We start from the raw sequence: 16,952 nt of genomic DNA on the forward strand, positions 1-16,952 counted from the left end.
ATCAAAATCAATGTCAAATATTTGGAGCCCAAAACTAAATTATAAACATACATGAAAATCTTAGGCTGACCAAAATGTCTGAAAAGATTCAACCTAATAAACACCAATACTGTTAGACACTCCAAAAGAATAATATGAATGAGCAATAACAATATGAACATTATTATTATTCAATGCAGATGATGGTGACATCAATAAATCATCAAAGTACAGTTTTCATAATCAATTATTATATTTCAAGTATCAGAGCTGGGCCATTCCTATCATTAGCATGAATTTGGACTTGCATTTGTTGGTGTTGGGCCTGGTCCTTTTTGCAGGGTCAACCCCAAATTGTTTGCCTCCTTCCTTCTGTGTTTTGTGACTTGTTTTTAATGGGTTTAGGACTCTGGCCGCTTTAACATTGATAACCAGCTCTAAAGTGTACATGCTCTGTGTCTAAATTGTATTGGTGATTGATTTATCTATTATTGGCATATTTAATTTACTGGTAAGTCCCTAGTAAAACACACCAGAGATGCCTAGGGCCAGTAAATCAAATGCTACTAGTGGGCCGGCAGCACTGATTGTGCCCCTACATTAGTAGCCCTGCAAACATGTCTCAGACCTGCCACTGCAGTGCCTGAGTGTGCAGTCCTGCACTGCCAGTTCAACCTGGCAAGTGTACCCCCTTGCCAGGCCTAAACCTTCCCTTTTACTACATGTAAGTCATCCCCAAGTTATGCCCTAGGTAGCCCCATGGCCAAGGTGCAGTCTATCTAAAAGGTCGGACCTGTACTGTTGTGTTTTACACGTCCTGTTTTCCCTATTGGAAGGCCTATCCCTCCCATGGGTTAACATGGGAATTGGCCGTAAATGTCTTTTCTGTGTAGTTTTCCATTGGGAGCAGATAGAGATTGTAGTTTGGGGTCTCTGAACTCACAACTTAAAAATACATCTTTTGGTAAAGCTGTTTTTTAGATTGTCTGTTTGAAAATGCTACTTTTAGAAAGTGGGTGTTTTCTTGCTTAACCATTCTGTGCCTCTGTCTGCGGAATACACATCTGGGTCAGACTGACAATCGAGCTGTTTGTGAATTCACTCAAGACAGTGACACAAAGAGAGCTGAGGTGTTTCTTGGATATCCTGATGAGATTTCCTGGGTTAGAATGGGAGAGGAGCTGACACCAGCACTTGAAACAGCTGTGCCTGCCCTCACATAATACAGACTTCAACCCCCTAGTGTGTGTCTGGGGTAGGGCAAGGAAGAGGCAGGGTCCTGTGCACTATAAAGACTTTCCTTTGAAGTTTGCCTTCTTCAAAGGCAGAAATAGTATACGTTTTGGACTGCTGACCCCACAACGTTAGATTACTTCTGGTTCAAGAGGAACCTCTGACATTGAGAAGAGCTTGATTCTTGAGGAGGACCTGCCACTCTGCCTGTTGCTTTGTTTTGCTGGCCTGTTGCTGCTGCTACTGCCTTAAGAGGGAAAGGTCTGGACTTTGCTTTCAGAAAACCTGCTTATGAAGATTCTCCAAGGGTTTTGACTGAATTTGACCCCTGTTCTGAGGTCTCAGGGACATCTTCTGCTGAGAGTATTGACTTGCTAAGTGGTGCCAAATCCAGTGACTGGGCCCTTAGAAGTGGAAGCTGGTAACCTGCAGGAGAAAATCCATACACTGCTGTGTGCAGGCGAGACCAATCGATGCAGCGCCTGTCCTGCAGCTGAAATTTCAATGCAGCGCCTACCTCTCAGCTAAAGAATTGGCTCAGCTGCTGTTCTCAATGCGAACTCTTCGCACAGCGCTTCAGAATTTTCCAAGCAATGACCCTGGGCGTCAAAATCTTCAGCATCACCGCAGACCTGAGGCTGCTTGTCTGCAAATCAATGCATCCCTTCCCTGTGAGGAAAGAATCGACACATCACATGCCCAGCGGAGAAACAATTGACACACTGCCTCACTTGCAAGTAAGGAATTGACACATTGCTTGCTTTTCCGATGCACGCTCATTCGTGAGGCTTTACTTTTGATGCATGGCAGGTACTTTGTGCTAAAACAACACATCCATTGATTTCTATGGATTAAGACTCTTTTCAATTTAATAAATCACACCTTTGCTTGTGTTTGTTGGATTTTTGTCATTTTGATCCTGTTTGATTTAGATAAGTATTGGTTATTTTTATAATCTGGTGTGGTGTTGTTTTGTGGTGTATTCAATGTGTTACTGTTTGTGGTTGTAAAAACACTTTACACATTGCCTCTGAGATAAGCCTGACTGCTTGTGCCAAGCTAACAAGGTGGTGAACAGGGGTTATCTTAGCTGTGCCCTCTTACCCTGACTAGAGTGAGGGTCCCTATACGGACATGGTGTAAACTGACTGCCAATTGAAGACCCCATTTCTAATAGTGGGAATGGGCCAACACATGAGGAGAAAAGCTAAAATGAAAGAAAGTTATCTGATTTTTAAAATGTATTTTTGTATAAAACAACTCACTAAAAATATGTTGGAGTAAATAACTAACTAAAGAAAACAAGAAAGCCCATTTATTTATACCTCTCCTCATGGCACAGCAGACAGTAACAGTTTGTCAGGCAGAACGGTCATCTTCCGGCGTTAGTTGACAGCAGCATTAGGACAGAATCAGAAGTTCAGAATTAGTTGGGCTTATTAGTACTGAACCGCGTAACAGAACAGGGCAACAGATTAGGATGAAAAAACAAATCTGGGGACTTAAAAATACGGGTGTGAAGGCAGACTTAAGAAGACTCTAACAGAGTTCAGAACAACATAGAGGCAGGGGACAAGATGAGCTGAAGACTCTCTCAACACAGACTGACTTCATTTTCAAAGTTACTCACTAATTAAAATAAGCACAATTAATTCAATGGGTCCTTGAGGTGGGCACACTTTGGATGTCAGTTCAAACATCCAATGGCTAGCAGTGATGCTACCAAGTTTGCAACTTTTCATAATCTTCTCAGCAAAAGTCATTGTTTTCGAATGATTTCACATGTTTCTAATATAATATTACATATTCTAACTATTTGTTAATTGAGATCCTTTCTCACAACACACAATAAACTAAACTAATACATTTCACATGAGAACTACAAGTTTCCTGTTGGTTCCACGGCTAGAACAAAAATGTTTCACTGTTATTTTAAAACATGTTTCTTGCCTCCAATAAAATAGGAGGTTCACCATTACATTAACATCTTAGGGAAAATAATTCAGGTCAGAGGGGACAGAATAAACAAGTGATTTTACATTACTGCTGCAAAATGAATCTTTTCAGGTCTAGTCAAGCTAAAAAGCCCAAATACATTAATAAACCTATTGCGCACCTTACAATTCATATATGCAAAGCAAATTAATTAATTGCAAACATCATTTATAGCATGTTAGTGCAATTGTAAACATGCATTTGTTTTTCTGAACACATGTCGCTCCTATTAACTCCTTCTGTGCCCTGGACGAGGTGGTCTCGTCCTCGGCACCAGTTGCCCAGTGCCGAGGACGAGACCACCTCGTCCAGCTACAGGGCCCTGGGGGCAGCGCTAGCACTCCCCCCGATGGCCGAGCACACCCCTCCCCTGGGCAGAGATGGAAGGGGAATCGCTTCCCCTTCCACCCCCACCCCCTGTGGCCCCCCGTGGCATCTGATGACGTCAGCACGCTTTTGCTCGCTGACCTCATCAGAGGCCTTTACCCCCGCGCTGGAAGCTCAGCTTCCAGCACCGATCAAAGGAGAAATGCAAAAGCTTTCTCCTCCGATCACGTGGAGGGGCGGAGAGGCATGAAAGGAGAGGAAAGGCCTTTCCTCTCCTTTCATGTCTCTCTGAGTATTTCTGCTCGCGATCGGGCAGCAGAAATGCCACTAGACATCAGTATTTTTTTTTTTTTTTTAATGTTTGGGGAGCGACCCCTTGGACAAGGGTCGCTTCCGGGGGGGGGGAGGTCAATTATTATTAGGCCATTAGACACACAATCAATAGCAGTGAACACACATCCAAACAATGACACAGGTGACACATCAGGTACCACCAAGATACAAGAAAATCCACAGATGCAGCACCATACACACGGACGCACACAACACTCTATACAATCCCACAAGCAAGCAGTCAGACACATAACAACATGAACATGTCACAACCCATCTACCCAGCGCATGCAACAACACATACACAAGCCATACACAGACCTCACACACTGTTGCACACAGATGTCACACCACCATGTAGAAGGAAACCAGGACAAGCATCTCATCTTGCCAACCACAGAAATGTGGGCAGATGTATTTGGAACCATGAAAAATAAATAAAATATATATAAAATGTGCCAAATGGCAGAAATGCAGGACACATAGGTGGTCATTCTGACCTCGGCGGTAAAAGGCGCCTACCGCCGGTCAGAAATCCTCCATAATCCCGCCGCGGTCGCGGAAACCCGCCACGGTCATTCTGACCCGCAGCAGGCAAACCTCCGAAAATCCGACAGCCACAACAGACCGCCAGACCAGCGGTCGGCGGAAAAGTGGAGGTGACAAAACCTCCACCGTCACGCCAACAGAAATACGCCCATGCCATTACGACCCACGAATCCACGCGGCGGTCTTTCAAACGCGGTATTCCATTGGCGGGACACACCGCCGCGGTCAGAATACACACAAATGAACAAAACTCAGCCACATTGGCCGATTTGAATTCCACACACCTGATACACATACACACACCACTCCCACACACACAATACAATATAAAACACACACCCACATCACCCACAAACCCCTACGACCAAAAATTCTGAAAGAAGGCCAGAGCGAGACACCACCATCCACAAACTAGCAGCCACAGCCACTCAACACCATCACCCACACAATATCCACACACAAAACAACACACACCACCACACTCAACACACTTAACTACACATACTCCACCCCACACATCATACACACCACCCCATGGCACCCCAAAGACACCCCCGCTTCTCAGACGAAGAACTCAGGGTCATGGTGGAGGAAATCGTTAGGGTAGAGCCCCAGCTGTTCGGCACACAGATCCAATACACCAGCATTGCCCGGAGGACGGAGCTATGGCAGAGGATTGTCGACAGGGTCAACGCTGTGGGACAGCACCCCAGAAATCGGGAAGACATCAGGAAGCGATGGAACGACCTACGGGGGAAGGTGCGTTCCATGGTATCCAGGCACAACATCGCCGTGCAGAAGACTGGCGGAGGACCCCCACCTCAACCCCCACAATTTACAACATGGGAGGAGGAAGTCTTGAACATCCTGCATCCTGACGGCCTCGCAGGAGTCGGCGGAGGAATGGATACTGGTAAGTTGAAGCTTCACTACTGCTTCCCCCCCACCTGCATGCCAAATCATACCCCAACCCTCACCCCCATCCTCGAACCCCACCCTCACCCCCACCCCCATCCTCACCCCCACCCTCACCCCCACCACCATCCTCACCCCCACCACCATCCTCACCCCCACCCCCAGCACACCTATTCCCTGCCAATGTCTCACCATCACAACCCACACATCCAAAAACCTAGGCCTGCATGCGTCCACTAAGCATGGACACCCATCACCAAAGCATGCCCAATGCATATACACATCCCCCCCACAAGCCACCCTCACCAAAGCCCCCACACAAGAATGCCAGCACTTGGGGACACGGGAACCCACAGATACACGCATATGCCACACATTGAAACTATAACCATACCTCTATACCCCTGCAGGACCCGACCGTCAACACACCGCCGCGGAGGGCCCAGAATTCTCCACACCCCCCACCCAAGAGGCCGTCAGCGATGACAGCAGCTCTGTCGACCTGGACACCGATGACCAGCCCGGACCATCGGGGACCTCTGGACAGTCGGTTCCCCTCACACAGGCCCAGGCCACTACAGACCCAAACCCCTCTGGGAACACCAGCACAGCTCCCACCCAGCGGGCCCATGCCTCTGTCTCCAGGGCGCGTCAATCTGCGGTGTGTCTACCACTACAGGGCACCCAGGATAACCCACCACCCCAACAACAACAGGGACCTGGGGGCAGTGGTAGTGGGCACACCGGCCAGGGGGCAGAGGCCCAGGGAAACAGGGCAACTCGGAGGGCAGCTGTGCGACAGGGGGGGGACGGGCCCAGGGAACCCACTCTCCACAAGGCCCTCACCACCATCATGGGAGCATACAACCGCTCCCAGGAGACGATGGCGACGGTACTGGCCCGGTTCCAGGAGATCCAGGTACTGCAGGAGGAACACTATCGGGGGTACAGGGAGGACATCAGAGCCCTCACCTCCACCCTGGTTACCATGGTAGGGCTGCTGCAGGACCTCATCAACACCAGGACGGACACTCAACAACACCAAAGGGCCCCTGCCACTAGCCTGGACCAAGAACAGCCAACCACCTCCGCCGGCGCTAGTGGACAGGAGGCCCCCGCATAGCAGCAGCCCACCAGACCCCCACCTCCTGCAGGAGAAGAACCACCCCGCAAGAGGGCCCTGAGATCTCGCAAGAAGACAGAGTAGGATGTCAAGACCCCCGCCAGCAAAGGATACCACCTGATGTCATCCCACTGTCCCACATTGTCACCCTGTCCATCCTTGAACTGCCCATGCTCCATCTCTCCACAGGCCTCTGGACAATGCACCTGTGTGACTGTTACTCTGGACTCTGCCATGGACATTCCTTCACCATAGCCCCCACCCACTTGAAACCACCCATCCCATTTTGAGCACTTAAATAAACACCTATTTTGCACAAAACTATCTGGAGTCTGGCTGTGATTTCAAAATATTGTAATTGACATGACAGTGCAAATATGTCCTTGTACATAGTGAAGTCAACAAACAGCTGCCACAAAGCTGTAGTCCATGGGGAAACGAAGCACAGGACTCGTAGTGTGGACCCCAGATCTGAAATAGGGAGGGAAAAGCCACAACTCAGTCATCATACACTGGGGCAAATAGACAGGCAGCAGAGATGCAGGAGAGTAGTTCAGATTTACTAAATTATCTTTGAATTGTTACCTGTGTCCTATTGGAAGTACTGTTCAATGATTCTGTCCCTGTTGTCTGTTTCAGCCCCGTCGTCTTCCTCCTCGTCACTCTCCACAGGTTCCACCGCTGCCACAACACCACCGTCTCGACCATCCTCCTGCAGGAAAGGCACCTGGCGGCGCAAAGCCAGGTTGTGAAGCATGCAGCAGGCCACGATGATGTGACACACCTTCTTAGGTGAGTACATTAGGGATCCACCTGTCATATGCAGGCACCTAAACCTGGCCTTTAGGAGGCCAAAGGTGCGTTCGATCACCCTCCTAGTCCGCCCATGGGCCTCATTGTACCGTTCCTCTGCCCTGGTCCGGGGATTCCTTACTGGGGTCAGTAGCCACGACAGGTTGGGGTACCCAGAGTCCCCCAATAGCCATACACGGTGTCTCTCTAGCTGTTCCATCACGTAAGGGATGCTGCTATTCCTCAGGATGTAGGCGTCATGCACTGACCCTGGGAATTTGGCATTTACATGCGAGATGTACTGGTCAGCCAAACACACCACCTGGATGTTCATGGAATGGTAACTTTTTCTGTTCCTGTACACCTGCTCCCTGTCTCTTGGGGGAACCAAAGCCACATGGGTCCCATCAATGGCACCAATGACGTTGGGAATATGTCCAAGGGCATAGAAATCACCCTTCACTGCAGCCAATTCGCCCACCTCAGGGAAAATGATGTAGCTCCTCACGTATTTCATCAGGGCAGACAACACTCTGGATAACACCTTCGAAAACATGGGCTGAGACATCCCAGAAGCAATTCCCACTGTTGTCTGAAATGACCCACTTGCCAAGAAATGGAGTACTGACAGGACCTGCACCAGAGGGGGAATCCCTGTGGGTTGGCGGATGGGGGACATCAGGTCGGGCTCCAGCTGGGCACACAGTTCATGAATAGTGGCACGGTTAAGACGGTAGGTCAGGATAATGTGGCGTTCTTCCATTGTCGACAGGTCCACCAGCGGTCGGTACACGGGAGGATTCATCCGTCTCCTCGCCAAACCCAGCGGACAGTGCCTAGGAAGGACAACATGGAGCACACAGTCAAGCAACCCACAGGTACGTACTCACAGCTAGCACAGTAAACGATTCTCTATGCAGTGAATGGCGTGTCTGAGTGGCTATGCAAGGCCTAGGCCTGTGTGACGCAGTTGAAATTGAGCCATGTGGACCCTCGAAATGGCGGCTGCCTGACCTGTGAAGTGTGACAATGGGATGTGAGGTCAATGCGCTGGCATGGCACACCGCGGCGGGCGGCGGGCGAAGACCGCGGCGCGAAGCCGCATTGGTTAACATTGAAGCCTATGGGTTTCAGGAGCCAATGGCGAAGGGCGCCGGCGGTGGCGGGACGCACCGCCGCGGTACACACCGCCGCGGACGTGACCGCCATTTTCTATCTACTTATCCACTTGCGACTTGAACTTTCACAGGAGAGGACCTATACTGCAAGTGTTGCTGTGACCTCGGTCTGGAAGGGAAAATGGCTGCTGCGCCTGGGGAAAGGGCCCCTGCCTTCACTGGAGAGGAGTTGGAGAAACTTGTGGATGGGGTCCTCCCCCAGTGTGCGCTACTCTACGGTCCTCCAGACCAACAAGTGAGTTTAATTCAATCTGGATTTGGGGCCACTGGCTGGCTTGGGGGCCTGGCGGGGGGCCTGGCGGGGATGGGGGGCATGTTGGGGCTGGCGGGGGGCCTGGCGGGGATGGGGGGCATGTTGGGGCTGGCGGGGGGCCTGGCGGGGGGCCTGGCGGGGATGGGGGGCATGTTGGGGCTGGCGGGGGGCCTGGCGGGGGGCCTGGCGGGGATGGGGGGCATGTTGGGGCTGGCGGGGGGCCTGGCGGGGGGCCTGGCGGGGATGGGGGGCATGTTGGGGCTGGCGGGGGGCCTGGCGGGGGGCCTGGCGGGGGGCCTGGCGGGGATGGGGTGTATGTTGGGGCTGGCGGGGGGCCTGGCGGGGATGGGGGGCGTTGGCCCACTGGCAACGAAAATGCAGACAAACTTGAACGTGGTATTTCTCCCTCCCTGTACGTGTCACATAGGTCCGCGCCCATGAGAAGATCGGGATTTGGCGTGCCATCGCCAAGGAAGTCCGGACCCTGGGGGTCCACCATCGACGGGGCACCCACTGCCGCAAGAGGTGGGAGGACATCCGCCGCGGGACCAAGAAGACCGCTGAGTCTCTGCTGGGGATGGCCTCCCAACGTAGGCGGGGTGCCTGCCGTCAACTGACCCCCCTGATGTTCCGGATCCTGGCGGTGGCCTACCCTGATTTGGATGGGCGCGTGAGGGCAGCACAGCAGACACAAGGGGGTGAGTCCAAGCATTATCTACTCTGTTGTCGCGCAGTGGAGGTGTCTGGGTGGGGGAGGAGGGCTGTGGGTCCCCCTAGGCCAGGGCGATATCTGTAGGCTGGGCACCCCCGTAAGCCCCTGTGTCCCCAGCCAACACCCTCAGTAGTGTGTCAGTACAGCCATCCCTGGGCCGTGTCATCCATGGGTGCAGTTGTCAACTCTAGGCGTGTAGGGCATGTTCCACGGAATGCGTAGCGGACCCCAAGTGTGCAACTTAGTGCAGGGGGCATCTGTGTCTGTCATGTCCGCTAACTGTACCGGAGATCCATGTACTCAATATCCCTTTATTTCTCTCTCCCCCCCCCCTTTTTGTTTGTCTTTCTGTGCTTGTGTGCATCAGCATCATCAGGCGGAGGAGAAGTGGCATCGGGGCAGGAGGGAGCTGCATCTCACATGGCCCAGGAGGGCCATGCCACAGAGTCGGACTGGACCAGTGAGACGGAGGGCGAGGGGAGCTCCACAACGGGGACGACTGGACCCTGCAGCGACACGGACACGTCCTCGGAAGGGAGCTCCCTTGCGGGGGTGGCACCATCCGTGCCCCCCGCCATTACAGGTACAGCCGCCACCCAGCGCACCATCACCGCCCTCCCAGCAGCCCCTCAGCGTTCGCCCCGTGCCCGCTCTGCCAGGAAGCCGGGCATCTCCTTCGCCCCAGGCACCTCAGGCCCTGCCCCTGTTACCCCCGCTGCCCTCAGTGAGGAGGTCATTGACCTCCTCCGAACGCTCATTGTTGGGCAGACTACCCTTTTGAATGCCATCCAGGGGGTGGAGAGGGAGGTTCATCGCAGCAATGCGTACCTGGAGGGCATTCATTCGGGTCAGGCTGCCCATCAGCGATCGTTCCAGGCTCTGGCCTCAGCACTGACGGCAGCCATTGTCCCTGTCTCCTGCCTCCCTCTACTAACTCCCTCCTCCCAGTCTCCTGTTCCTCTGCCTGTCCCACCCACACCATCAGACCAGCCTGCACACACCTCAACACCCAAGAGAAGCTCATCCAAACATAAGCACCACAGATCACGCAGACATTCACACACGCAACATTCCGATGCAGACATGCCAACAGTCACTACCACCTCTGTGACCCCCACCTCTTCGTCTCCCTCCTCCCTCCCTGTGACGTCTACACTCACACCTCCATTCACCTCACCATCAGCCAGTGTTTCCATCACCAGCACACCCTCCAGTCCAGTCCGCACACGTGCAGTCACCACCCCCACTGCCATTTACACGTCCCCTGTGTCCTCTCCCACTGTGTCTGTCACCCCCTCTTCCACACCACACAAACGCAGACACCCACCCACCCAACAGCCATCCACCTCACGACAGCCTATCCCTCCTGCACCTGCACCCAAAGACAGCAAACGTGACTCACCTACAACCACATCCTCTCCCTCCACTCCCATTCCCACTGTACCTACCACTCTCCATTGTCCCAAGAAAATCTTCCTCGCCACTGCTAACTTCTTTCCTGACCCTGAGCCCCCCCCTCCTTCTCGTCGGGGTAAGAAGAGCACCTCAGCCACCACCAGCCCTGCAGCCCCCTTGACAAGGGTGCAGGGGTATTGGAGCCCACCAGCCCGCATGTCTGGATCTTCTCCCAGCAGCAAGGGGACAGCCAGCCCACCCCCTGGGAAGAGGAGCAGAAGGCGGAAGGGGCGCCGCAGGAGCCCGGCTTCTACATCCCCCCCGGACACCACCCAGACACAGTCACCAGCCACAGCTCCAAAGGGAGGAAAGGGCCACAGACTCCCGACTAAGGAGGGCAAGGGCAGCAAGTCGGAGAGGTCAGGCTGCAGGCCTGCTGCCCAGGAGGAGCCCACCACCCCCATAGCCGCTGGCCAGGGAGGACCCAGCCCAGCTGGCCAGGAGGGCCCCACCACCCACAGCCCAGGTGGGCATTGAAGGAGCACCATCCCCGCTGCCCAGGAGGGCACCACCAGGCAATGAGCAGTTGGCCATAGACCGGCCGCCGTCTCAAGAACCGCTGAACTGGGCCCCGCCGTCTCAAGCACCGCTGAACTGGGCCCCGCCGTCTCAAGAACCGCTGAACTGGGCCCCGCCGTCTCAAGCACCGCTGAACTGGGCCCCGCCGTCTCAAGCACCGCTGAACTGGGCCCCGCCGTCTCAAGCACCGCTGAACTGGGCCCCGCCGTCTCAAGAACCGCTGAACTGGGCCCCGCCGTCTCAAGCACCGCTGAACTGGGCCCCGCCGTCTCAAGCACCGCTGAACTGGGCCCCGCCGTCTCAAGCACCGCTGAACTGGGCCCCGCCGTCTCAAGCACCGCTGAACTGGGCCCCGCCGTCTCAAGAACCGCTGAACTGGGCCCCGCCGTCTCAAGCACCGCTGAACTGGGCCCCGCCGTCTCAAGCACCGCTGAACTGGGCCCCGCCGTCTCCAGCACCGCTGAACTGGGCCCCGCCGTCTCAAGCACCGCTGAACTGGGCCCCGCCGTCTCAAGAACCGCTGAACTGGGCCCCGCCGTCTCAAGCACCGCTGAACTGGGCCCGCCGTCTCAAGCACCGCTGAACTGGGCCCCGCCGTCTCAAGAACCGCTGAACTGGGCCCCGCCGTCTCAAGAACCGCTGAACTGGGCCCCGCCGTCTCAAGCACCGCTGAAGAACCGCTGAACTGGGCCCTTAAAGGCAAGAACCGCTGAACTGGGCCCTTCAAGGCAAGACCCGCTGAACTGGGCCCTTCAAGGCAAGAAGCGCTGAACTGGGCCCTTCAAGGAAAGAAGCGCTGAACTGGGCCCTTCAAGGCAAGAAGCGCTGAACTGGGCCCTTCCAGGCAAGAACCGCTGGCCCTTTGGCAGACGTGGCAGGGCAGGATCTGTCTCGGGCAGGGCTGCAGGATGTCCTCTGGCCAACATGCCTCCTCCAGTGGCAGTGGAGTCTGTTATGGACTGTTTGGACTGTGGCTTTGCTCTCCCCAGGATGGCCCAGTGGGCAGGCCACCCACTGTATGGACTGTATGGACTGTGGCTTTGCACTCCCCAGGATGGCCCAGTGGGCAGGCCACCCACTGTATGGACTGTATGGACTGTGGCTTTGCTCTCCCCAGGATGGCCCAGTGGGCAGGCCACCCACTGTATGGACTGTATGGACTGTGGCTTTGCACTCCCCAGGATGGCCCAGTGGGCAGGCCACCCACTGTATGGACTGTATGGACTGTGGCTTTGCTCTCCCCAGGATGGCCCAGTGGGCAGGCCACCCACTGTATGGACTGTATGGACTGTGGCTTTGCACTCCCCAGGATGGCCCAGTGGGCAGGCCACCCACTGTATGGACTGTATGGAGTGTGGCTTTGCTCTCCCCAGGATGGCCCAGTGGGCAGGCCACCCACTGTATGGACTGTATGGACTGTGGCTTTGCACTCCCCAGGATGGCCCAGTGGGCAGGCCACCCACTGTATGGACTGTATGGACTGTGGCTTTGCTCTCCCCAGGATGGGCCAGTGGTCATGGAGTCCCCTCGTGGATCTGGCGTCGTGTACTCAAGTGGCTGAGGTGCCCCCCCTTCCCTTCCCCCTGAGGTGCCTGTCCTATTTTCTTTCTGATGCCCCTGCAGTGTTCTCTCCGTGGGGTTCTTGTCGTGGGACTGGGCCTTGCCCCTTTGCACAGGACCCCTGTGGTCCACGGACAGTGGTTGGACTACATTTAGTAGCTGTATATATTCTGTACATAGTTTATTTATTTATTGGGATTACTGGTGTCCATATTTCAATATATCTGCCCCTTTATGATCTCTTCTTTTGGTCTTTGCATTATTTCGGAGGGGGGGGTTTGTGGGTTGTGACAGTGATCTGTGGGAATGCATTGATGTGTGTGTTGTAGTGGGTGTGGGTGGGTGGGTGTGTGCCGGTAATCTTTTCCCTCCCCTGTGTCGTAGGTGCAGTACTCACCGATGTCTTCCGCGCCGCCGGGCGTGCTCCTGGTACAGGAGCAGGTATAGGAGTGCGGGGATGACCTGCAACTCGGGTTCCATACTGCCGGAATCTCGCGTGGAGTGCGTAGAGGTGAGCGTTTTCCCGTTCGTAGTCTGTTTCCGCCGTGTTTTTATCGGCGGTGCTCCCGCCCCGGAAATGGTGGCGGATTGGTGGGTCGTGACAGGGTGGGCGGTACATTGTCTGCCGCCTGGCTGTTGGCGGGGACCGCCGCGCTGTTTGTTTGTTCCGCCGTGGCGGGCGGAGTGTTAATGCGGCGGCCTGTGTTGGCGGTTCCCGCCAGGGTCAGAATTGCATATTTTGGACCGCCGGCCTGTTGGCGGCTTGGCCGCCGCATTATCACCGACCGCCAGGGTCAGAATGAGGGCCATAGTCCATATTTTATGGCCCCAACTTGACTCCTGACAGCAAATAGGCCTCCATGTAATAGGGGCATCAATTGGACATGCAGGCAACTCAGAGGTTTGGGGCTGGTCATGATGGGGATGGCTAGGATCTGGAAGGGGGATGTCTCTGTTTGGGCTTGGGAGGGGGGACTTTGGCTCTGGGAGGGGTGGATTTTTTGCTGGGTGGAGGAGCAGTGGAAACACCAGAGGGGGGACCAGAGGAATGGGAGGTGGAAGGGCCTGTGAGGGGCAGGGGAACATGATGTTTAGGGGCAACACAGGGTGGGAGAGGAATAGGGAAGAGGTCAAGGGTGGCAAGGAAGACTTTTTTAGGTACACAGGTCAGTCACATGAATGAGGTATGGGGTGGAGGTAGAGGTAGAGGAAGTGCTCATGTGACGTGCTGGTGTGCTGTACATGGATGCTGGTGTGTGCAATGTGTGCATGTCTGTTGTGAATGTATGTTGGGTGGGTGAATGGGTGCATGTGCATATCTTGGGAGGAGGGGGTAGAGATGCAAGGAGAGGGAATGGAAGATGTGTGAGTGAATGTTGAGGTGGTGTGTGCAAGTGAGGTGGATGTGCTGCAGCTGGCGAAGAAGGTGGTTGTGGTGAGTGCGGATGTGGTGTGTGGGGGTTGGTGTCTGTGAGTCTGATGTTGTGGTGATTAAGGGTATGACAGGAACGCTAGCAGGACCGGTACGTGATGATGCAGTGATACCAGGTGTGAGTGGTGATGTGACTGTAAGGGAGGCAGCGTGGGAAGTGTCTGTTGTTGTGTATGCAGATTTGTGTTGTGTGTGTGCATGCCTGTGGGTTTGTTTGTGGTGCTTATGTTTGTCTTTGTGCACCTTGTCTGTTGTAGTGGGTTATGCTGGTCTGTTGGTATGCCCTGGACAGGTGTAGGAACAGGGGTTGTGGATTGAAGCAGGTTTGTTTGAGGGGGGATAGATGAAGGGACACTGGCTGTTGTCAACAAGAAGGCCAGAGCCTGAAACGATGTCTGTAGGCCAGACAAGTCACCGTGAATGCCTTTCAGGTAGGCATTGTACGGCTGCATCTGAGATGCCAGTCCCTGGATGGCATTCACAATGGTTGTCTGCCCCACAGAGAAGGATCTCAGGAGGTCAATAGCCTCCTCATTGAGGGCAGCAGGGCTGACTGGGGAAGGGGCAGAGATGCCTGCGGTGAAGGAGACGTCCACCCTCCTGGGTAAGCGGGCACAGACACCTGGGTGGGGAGCTGCAGGGAGGGCACTGCTGGTAAGGTGGGTAGCGGACAAGGATGGTGCTGGGGGAGCCGCCATTGAAGGAGGAATCTGAATCAGATGTTGTGGTAGCTGTAGTCTCCCCCGTGGTGCTCCCCTAACTGTTGCTCCCACCGGCCCCTTGGGTTTGCTGGTGCCAGCCTCCTGGGGCCCGTGGGCTGCTGCATCCCCACTCACTGAAGTCCTTCCTCCTTCTCCAGATGATGCTAATGCACACATAGACAGAGGTGGACAGAGAAAGAGGGTGGGAGAAAAAGAAAGGGAGGAACCCACACATCCACTTCACATACAAACAATACATACATTTGCCTTTGTCGGGAAAACAAAAGCCCATTTTGCAGTCATGAACAATCGAGCCCTGCAAGTCATATCCAAACTTATCACTGATTACCTCATCCCTGCAGCCTAGACACCTGATTGAAAAGTCCTACATGCCTGTCAACTGGCTAACTGACGAATCCAACAATTTATCCCATTAACATACCCAACCACGTGTCAGTCATGACAGGATGAAACAAATCTGACCTCAGAGGAACTGTGCACACAAACTAAATGACAGGTATGTGTGGATTACATTTGGTACAGATGACCATTGATATTACAATTAAATCAATTGCAATGTTAACTATACATACCTGTCAATACCAAAATACAGTGCCAATAAGATCACTTTGGACTACTGCAGTATATACAGAGATGGAGCATGAAACCAGTAAAATTCCTGAACATTTAACTTCCTAAATTTCATCAGACCATGTAAATTCCAAGTCAAGAGAGGGTCACAGTACACAACCATGCAGAAGTCACCCAACAGTCTACACTTACCCCCTTGTGGCTGCTGTACTGCCCTCAAGCGCCCATCCAACTCTGTGTAGGCTATCACCAGTATGCGGCCCATTAGGGGGGTCAGGGTCCGACGGGCACACCTTCCATGTTGGGAGGCCATCCCCACCTGTGCCTCTGCTGCGGACTTCCGAACCCAGAGCCTCAGGTCCTCCCACTGCTTCCTGCAGTGGATGCTCTGCAGGCTATGGACCCCCAGGGTCTGCACATCCTTGGTAAGGGCTTACCACAACTCTTTTTTCTGGAGGCTGCTGACCTGCATGAGAAACATTCAGAAAATGGAGGAAATATGTAAATGATACCAATACAGCTGCAACCTTTGGTGACACACAACATACACTGACCGTGCACATTGCCAATATACCACACACCACACACATAGGTGGTCATTACAACCCTGGCGGACGGTGTTAAAGCGGCGGTAAGACCGTCAACAGGCCGGAGATAAAACATTTGCAATTACGACCATGGCGGAAACTGCCAACAAAGACAGCCACTTTAACACTTCGACCGCCACGGTGGTACAAACAAACAGCTTGGCGGTCACCGCCAACAGACGAGCGGGAGACAATGTACCGCCCACAGTATCACAACAGGCCAATCCGCCACCTTTTCCGGGGTGGATTCACTGCGGATGAAAACACAGTGGAAACAGGAATTCCGAAGGGAAAACGCTCACCTCTACACACCCCAGGAGGAACGAGGACATCATGGACCCGGAACTCCAAATTCTACCTGCGATAGTCTTCCTGCTCCTCTACCAGGAGCACGAACGCCGGCAGCGAAGACTACGGTGAGTACTGCACCTACGACACAGGGGAGGGGGGAGGGAAAAAACAGGGACATACACACGCAACATGCAACACCCCCACCCCCACCCACTACAACACACACAATAATGCATATTGATACATCACAGTTACACCCCCCAAACCCAACGGAAGAATGCAAAGACAATAGAAAATGAGTGTAACCATTGTAATATATTAAAAACAAGTAGGCAAAAATATATATATATACACCATTTACAAAATATATACCAAGCATAGTAGTCCAGGTAGTGCTCCAATTATGTCCGTGGAACACTGGGCCCAC

This window comes from Pleurodeles waltl, chromosome 5 (genome assembly GCF_031143425.1).
Source record: "Pleurodeles waltl isolate 20211129_DDA chromosome 5, aPleWal1.hap1.20221129, whole genome shotgun sequence".
In the NCBI taxonomy this organism is placed as follows: domain Eukaryota; kingdom Metazoa; phylum Chordata; class Amphibia; order Caudata; family Salamandridae; genus Pleurodeles; species Pleurodeles waltl.